The 7,500-nt window shown below is 41.0% G+C and overlaps 1 protein-coding gene and 1 long non-coding RNA gene across 7 annotated transcripts in view; one reads left to right on the top strand and one right to left on the bottom strand.

Moving 5' to 3' along the window:
- The window catches only part of LOC147023348 (uncharacterized), a 22,767-nt gene extending 16,286 nt beyond the window's left edge, over positions 1-6,481 (top strand). The window contains exons 3-4 of the long non-coding RNA XR_015060147.1: positions 1,801-1,869; positions 5,132-6,481. This is a non-coding gene — a long non-coding RNA (uncharacterized LOC147023348). The remainder of the gene's footprint in view (positions 1-1,800; positions 1,870-5,131) is intronic.
- LOC147023347 (RNA-binding Raly-like protein) overlaps positions 1-7,500 on the bottom strand; it is a 164,167-nt gene that overhangs the window by 24,305 nt on the left and 132,362 nt on the right. The window lies entirely within an intron of this gene.

Below are 7,500 nucleotides of genomic sequence, written 5' to 3'. Positions count from 1 at the left end.
CCCAGTTGTTTTGAATCCTGCTCTGCTTGCCAAGCTCATTGCCTGTGGCAGACAAGACCATCATCATCCTTGGATTCTGACTTCTTCCACTCGCTCAGTCAACGCTTCACTTTTCAATGGAACCGTCTCTTCTCTTCTCCCAGTGGAGGCAGGATTTCCTCAAAGCAGTGCATTGAGCCAAGTCTTGCTCCTCCTCGACATAAATAATGTCTGTAATGATCTGGAGACACACTATCGTTTTTCAGATGACTCCACAATATGTTGTGCAGTATGTAACTGTTACTTGTTATCGCACTGACAGGCAGACAGCAGCTACATCACTCTCTGTTGATATTGAATCGATGATATCAGTTGATAAATGGCACATGTCCTTCAATACTGGTAAGTTCCATAGTTTCACCCTATTGCTGCAGAAGGAGCATCAAACAAACCGACCTATCTAAATATTTCCATGGTGAGCCATGAGAATATATTCAATCTCTTCAACTTATACTGGCCTCACTATCAGCCGCGATCTCTACTTGGCTGACCTTATAGCAAAGCTGGTCTCCAAAATCAACAGCGGATGGGGCATTCTCTATCATTCCAGGTCATTTATTGAAAAAAAAAAATCTGAAACACTTACAGCCTCCAAAAGCCCTATGTCCATAGCCCAATAGAGTACTGCCGCCCTCATGGGCTATTACCCCAGCACTGCTATATCTCTCCTCGATTCTGTGCAATCTAAAGCTTGTAAAATGATTGGCTTCTCCCATGATGAGGGCAAAATTCAAGGGCTGTTACTCTCTCATCGTAGACCGTCAGTGACCTCTTCGATTTATTACCTCTGCCACCAAAGGTGAAGGAAGTTATGTTTTCACCCCTTTCTGTCTGTTTGTCTGCAGGATATCTCAAAAAGTTGAGGACGGATTCAGGTGAAACTTGGTGGACATGTTGGATATGTGACAGGGAAGAATTGATTAAATTTTGGTGAATATCCGGATCCGGATCTGATAATTTTTCAAGTGATTCTTCACCATCGAGAGATCGGGCCAGAAACGATATAGTACTGTATCGCATGATATTTCAAAAATGTATTGGGCCCCGATATGTTCTTGTGGATCAGGCATTATATGCTGGAGGTATGTGCTCTACCGAGTGCCCTTCTAGTTTTTGCAGCAACTCCTCCGGTTTCGCTCCATCTGCTATCTCAGCCCTCAGGCCTTCCATAGATACTGTAGGACACAGGCCTTCCTCCAATAAACTCCCCCCTGGATGAACTCCAAAACTCAGGCTTTCTACTCATCGACACTCTTTTCTTCCGTGTGTAGAATCGTTTTCTGGAGACGAATTTATCACACTCTTCCCTCCATGGCTTCAATCAAACATTACACCAACATCACATGTTACTCCCCATCCCATTCATGATCTTTTTTGTGCCCATTAACCCTTACTTACAGTTTACTGTTCTGTTTCTCTCTCCCCCTCTCTCCAATTTTAGTATTAGCACACTCCCTTGCTTCTGTCCAATTGTTGCCCTATTGTCCCACTGTCAATACATTACCTTTTGTTTTTTTTTTTGTTGTTTTTTCAACCTTATTGCCCCCATACTCTTCCATGAAAGCTTAGATTTTGTATACCAAATTTTTAAAAGACAGCTTTATTCATATTCAACTGAATTACGACTCTCATCTGATATATGTGCCCAAAGGTCCACTTTACCACCATTTCTGTACTCAATGTAATTAGACTTGAATTAATGATTCAACCAACCGATTCATTTTTTCATGACAATACTGAAAATAGCTCATTATACTGCAGAGCATACATGCAGAAAACACAAGATTTAAAGAAGGAGGATGCAATTTGTGATGCAGCACAACAGCAACGGTGAGTCAAATGGTCACCTCCGGTGTCATTATATTTCCTCGTACAGCATTGCAATGTAAGTCACCATGATTATGGGTAAAAATGATGGAACATTAAAACAACAGCTTATCATCTTTCTTTCAACAGTGCTTTATGAAAGAATCGCGATTCATCACACATATTTGGTGTTGGAAAGTGATTGTTATTCTTATTAATGCCATTATTGTAAATTCCAAGGTGTGAACGATTCATTCGAGGATAATTAATCTTGGAATGCGTTTTAATAATTATCCACTATTGCTCATGATTTTTAATTAAATATCTTGGAATTTACTCGATCGTGTAAGTGTAATGTTTGATTGTTTGCCATTTGTCAGTTGAGTGTTTTACATGAGCTAAACGTGTGAAAGGTTTGTTTTATGTTCTTTCTGATTATTATATTTTTTTTTCCCGAATGCACAACATTCGTGAAATTGTTGGAGAAAAGAGTGTATAAGGAAATAGACAATATCCTCTGATGTTAAAAAGGAACATTTTATTCACGGTATATGGTAAATATGAGCTGGCAGGATGAGAAATATGTGCACTCACCTTTCGAATCTCGACCCAGCTATAAACTACCACCCTGGTGTATCACACGGAGGGCGAGGTGTCAACCCGTGCATTGTCCATCGGAAGGATGATGCTAAGCTGGAAGAATCGTCTGATAGCAATGGGTTATTGATGGACGTTAATGGTTCCTCGATGTCTTTCATGGAAGAGTAGCTGTGAGTTATCACCGGCACCCTGAACAAATTAAAAATTCCTACCCAAACCTTGTCGTCAACTCGTGGTTGACAAGTGTAGCGTGTATGGCAGCAACCCCAGCATGAGTTGAGAGGGGCCTTTTTCCTGCAGTGGACTGAAAACAGACTGATGATAATGGTGTTGTGATGGATCTGGTTTCTGAGCTCCATGGGGGATATATTAAAAATAGTTATTTCATAGTACATGTTAGAGTAAGTGTGATGTAATTCCTGTGAGAGATAGTGTTGAATACGTGTTTCGAAAGAACTCGTTTGTCCCGCCCCAGTGTGCGTCTAGTCCCGCCTTTCCTCCCTCCCTGCAATCTTAAACTTTCTCCGTGGTGCATCTGTCTGTGTGCTAATCAGTGTGGCCTAAGACGGCGATGGAAAAGTGGGCTTAAGGCACAATGGATGGTAAACAAGGCCACCCGTCATCACCTGTCCAACTTGTCAACCAATGAGCGCACGCCATACACCATGTTCTCTCAAGCTGTATTTGCCAATGTAATCGCCCCCCCCCCAACAACAGGACATTATAAAAGGTGGACAACGCATGTATGGTTATGTTGGTTGGTTCCTGCCTGGTCCTTTGTTGTTCTGTGGTGCACAGTGGTTTGTGGTTTGACTTCGTGGAACAATTTGTGGTCCATTTGAGAGCTGATGCATTGCGAACGTGGCTCTGGAAGTATGCAAGGTGCAGCGATGACCACACCCACACCAGTCCATGCACGCTCGAACGACGCACCTCCACCTCATACGTGAGCGTTGCATGTGGAGCAGGTTTTCTCTCTTTGTCTCATCTTCTCCTTTCCATGCCCCGTGTTTTCCCCGATGTAAAGTGTTCGCGTTAAGCCGACGTTGTTCCGAGGTCATCATGTGTAATTTATTTATTATTAATTTGTTACTGACTGTGATCACTGCTGTGTGGCTGTGTTCTTCTTCCTCCACCTTTCTTCCCTATTAATAAATATTCCTGCTTTGATGAAACTCTGTGTGGTTGTCGGAAATGGGCTCCATCACATTTGGGCAGAATTGGCATATTAAACCGTTAGACGGGCAGATTGGGTTAGTGCTAAAATGTGACAAAAGTGGATCGTTGACAGGCCAATCTTGTCAGCAGATTCATCACGGTCAGATTGTGTTCTGAAACACCGATTCATGACAAACTAGAGGGGGAGCACTCGGTAGAGTGCAAAACTTCCTCCGCCAATACTGCTGGGTCACTCAAGTGAACCTGATATCCTATTCATTCAATTTGACGTCAACAGTGCTCACAGAGTTATAGTTTGCAACTTTCCCTTTAACATTTAACTTTTACATACTCAATTCATTCGTCATAACTAGATTCCTTGAGACAGAAATTGATTTTACATGGGTATATCCACCTGAAGTTCCAAAATCAGCCGCAATTATAATTTTGGCATCTTTTTTGTTGGAAATCACTTATAACATGGAGAAATGCAAAAAAAAAAAAAATCGATTTTTTTTTGAAAAAAGAGTTGAAAATTTTTGGGTTTTTTTCTCTAACAATTTTTTTTTTCGGAGGGGGGGGGGTTGGAAATCACTTAAAACATGTAGAAATGCAAAAACAAAAATTCAAATATTTTTTCAAAATGCCCGCCATAGCGGCCATATTGGACTTTGGACCAAGCCCAAAATCTAATGGCATGATCCTTGGACCATACCTAATCCCCCCACCAAGTTTCGTCTTAAATCCGTCGAGGAGTTTTTCTGTAATACTGTTCACAAACAAACAAACAAACAAACAGAGAGGGGTGAAAACAGTAACCTCCGTCCATATTCGATGGCGGAGGTTAATTAACTTGACGGATGTGGAGATCGTTTTGTCCCATACCTGCGGGCGGCGTGATTGTCGTTGAAGAAGCGTGGCCGTTACAGTATCGTTCCGATAGTCGTAAAGTTTTAACAAAATCATAAAAGGTACACAGCTTGTCATCAGAAGTTTACAACTGCCCCATTTTATCAAATGTCCCAAATATGACTCCAGCCCAGTTACTACAGGACGTGAGATACACACGATGCAACGGAATGAAGAAAAAGAAGCCTTCAACAGGATGACTCCACATAACCAGGAATTGCCCAAAGGACAAACACCTGGGTTCTGCCATGGCTTCTCCAATAGGTTCAACTCTATTCTGCTTTGATTTCCTCAAAGACTGAGACATTCTCACGACTTGTATGAAAAAGGTTTACAAATGCAAGTTGTTCATTTGGAGAACAAAGCACCTAACTAGTGAAATATTCTCCTTGTTCTAGTTCTCCCTGTTGAATGAGCAAACATTATACGACATGCCCATCAATCTGCATGAAATTTTGCTGATAAACCTTCCTGATAATTATGAACAAGTGGAAATGCAAGGGTCTTTACAAAATCAGACTTATACAAGGGTGAGTCAAAAGTCCCAGGGCAGGGTTTTAGGTGCTTATACAAGATTTGTTTCAACCATCAATGAATACTGTTTCTCTTTTTTTTTCAGATAATACAAATAATACATTAAACCAAGATGGCAGACACCAGTCCATTTACAACGAAAGTGAGGATGGTAGCAGTGGTGATGCTCACATCACTTTCTGGTGATGCTCAAGAAGAGTGTTGTAATGTTCGCATGTTGTGCAAGGTCCTACTTACATGCATTGAATATGAATTTTAGAAATTGTGGTTAAGAAACTGCTTTTTCTTAATCAGAAGAAGCTTAAACACAACTAACTATTCCACCTGCATTTACTTACAGATAAATATTTTAATTGTGGCATGTTCCCCAAACATATGTTTTCTTAAAGTGGTTATTTCAACTAAATGTTGATTCTGTTATTTGGAAGGTGACTACATTTATTTGAAACATTCATTTTATTGTTTAAATGAAACCATTCATCTCATAAAGTGAATTAATTATCCTTCATTTTTGGCTCTTGTGCTCTACGCCATTTGGTCCATCCAAAACTCATCAATAATCTATGAGCTAACCTATCGTATGTTAGCTAATAATGAAAAAAAAGGGCAATACCCCCTGGGTGCTCACCTGGTAGTGGCTGGATAAGAAAATCAGGGAACCACTGGTAGGCGTGGATGACCCACAAAATATGTAACGGAGACGAAAGTAAATACCTGTGGATTTTTTTTTTATGCCGTAAACAAACTTTGGTACATCACAGGTGATAAAGGTTGTGGTCAAATTTCATCAAATTGTGTGTGTGGTTTCATCAAAGAAAGCAAATACCTATCTTCGGGGGTAACCCCCCTCCCCCTGTTAGACCTAGATTTTTTTTAAATGGTGTGACCAAACTTTGGTACATCATGGGTGATGAAGGTTGTGGTCAAGTTTCATCGAAATTGTACGCGTCAGGACAGAGAAGAAGTTGCACGAGTTTGTGCTCAGATGGATGGACAACGTGCCATCCCATAAGCTCCCTGGAACTACGTTCCAGGTGAGTTAAAAACAACTAATACGAGTACAAATGATGTACCAGTGTACTGGTCCCGGTGTATTCCCCGGTTAGAATAGGTGTACCATATCCCTGTGTGTCGTAAGAGGCGACCAGGGTTGGCGTCAGGAAGGGCATCCAGCCATAAAAAAAACATTGCCTCAAGAAAAAGCCCAACCCCTGCACAGCAGGGAAAAATGGCTGTAAAAACGGTCATTTTAAACAAAGAACTGAACGTGGTTTTTTATTCGAATAATTTTTTGAGGTGTTACAATTCAATAAGCAAACCCATCGTGTACGACCTCCAAAAATTCCAGATAAACTGCCATGGCGTAATCGAGGGAAAGATTGTCTCAGCACACAATGGAATATTTTTATATATTCGTATGCAGCCCGTGGCTGCTTGGCGGTATCATTTTCTGGGGGCGTGGCTGTGCCCCTGTTACCAGCACGCTGGTACTCATTTTGCCGACCTCGGAAGGATGACAGGCTGAGTCAACCCTACCTGGTGTTAATTCAACGGCCCAACAGGGGCTTGAACTCAAGATCCTAGGATATTTAGCTCGCCACCTTAACTGTTAAGCCAACACCAGGCCTATGCAATGCATAATGGCCGCACAACTCGCTTCAGACTCGTCAAAACCTGAATTTGACAAATAATTTTCTGCTCAAGAATCTACAGATTATGACTATCGTCATAATCATTATGTAGAAGGTACTGTCAGACCATACATGCATGAACCCGAGGTCGAGATGACGTCATGGGAGGGGCGGAGACAATCGAGCATAAAAGGGCATCAAATAACATCACAATCTTCGTTTCAAGATAATTATTCAAGAAAAGAATGACTAATTGTTCAGTGAAGCCATATCTATTCATTTAACCAAACATGAATTTCTGATTCTGTGGATGTTTTCTAATAAAGAAGTAACTTACACCTTTTGTTTATGTCTTAAATTAAATTCCACAATGTTTGCATGCACAACTAGAAGGGCACGCAGTAGAGAGCATACCTCTGCCGAGCTGATTAGTTTACGTTTTGTATCCCACTGATAAACCAGATCTGCATTTGGACCTGAACTAAAATTTAATCAACTTGTTCTTGTAACCTAACCAACTCATCCACCAAGTTTCATCCGAATCTGTCCATAACTCTTTGAGATGATGTGCTACATATCGTTTCACTCCTATCACTCAATAGTGAAAAATCGCTTGAAAAATTCTCGGATGCAGATCAGGATCTTCACCAAAATCTAATCATCTCGTCCTTGTCACTTACTCAAGCTCTCCATCAAATTTCGTCCAAATCCGTCCTCAACTTTTTGAGATATACTGCACACAAACAGGCAGACAGGGGTGAAAACATCCACCTTCAGTGGTGGAGGCAATTCATAAACACATAAACCCTTATCACAACGAGTC

Source organism: Eptatretus burgeri, chromosome 7 (genome assembly GCF_056783735.1).
Source record: "Eptatretus burgeri isolate ZD-2024b chromosome 7, Ebu_testis_v1, whole genome shotgun sequence".
Taxonomy (NCBI): Eukaryota; Metazoa; Chordata; class Myxini; order Myxiniformes; family Myxinidae; genus Eptatretus; species Eptatretus burgeri.
This window is presented reverse-complemented; position numbering and strand designations above follow the sequence as displayed.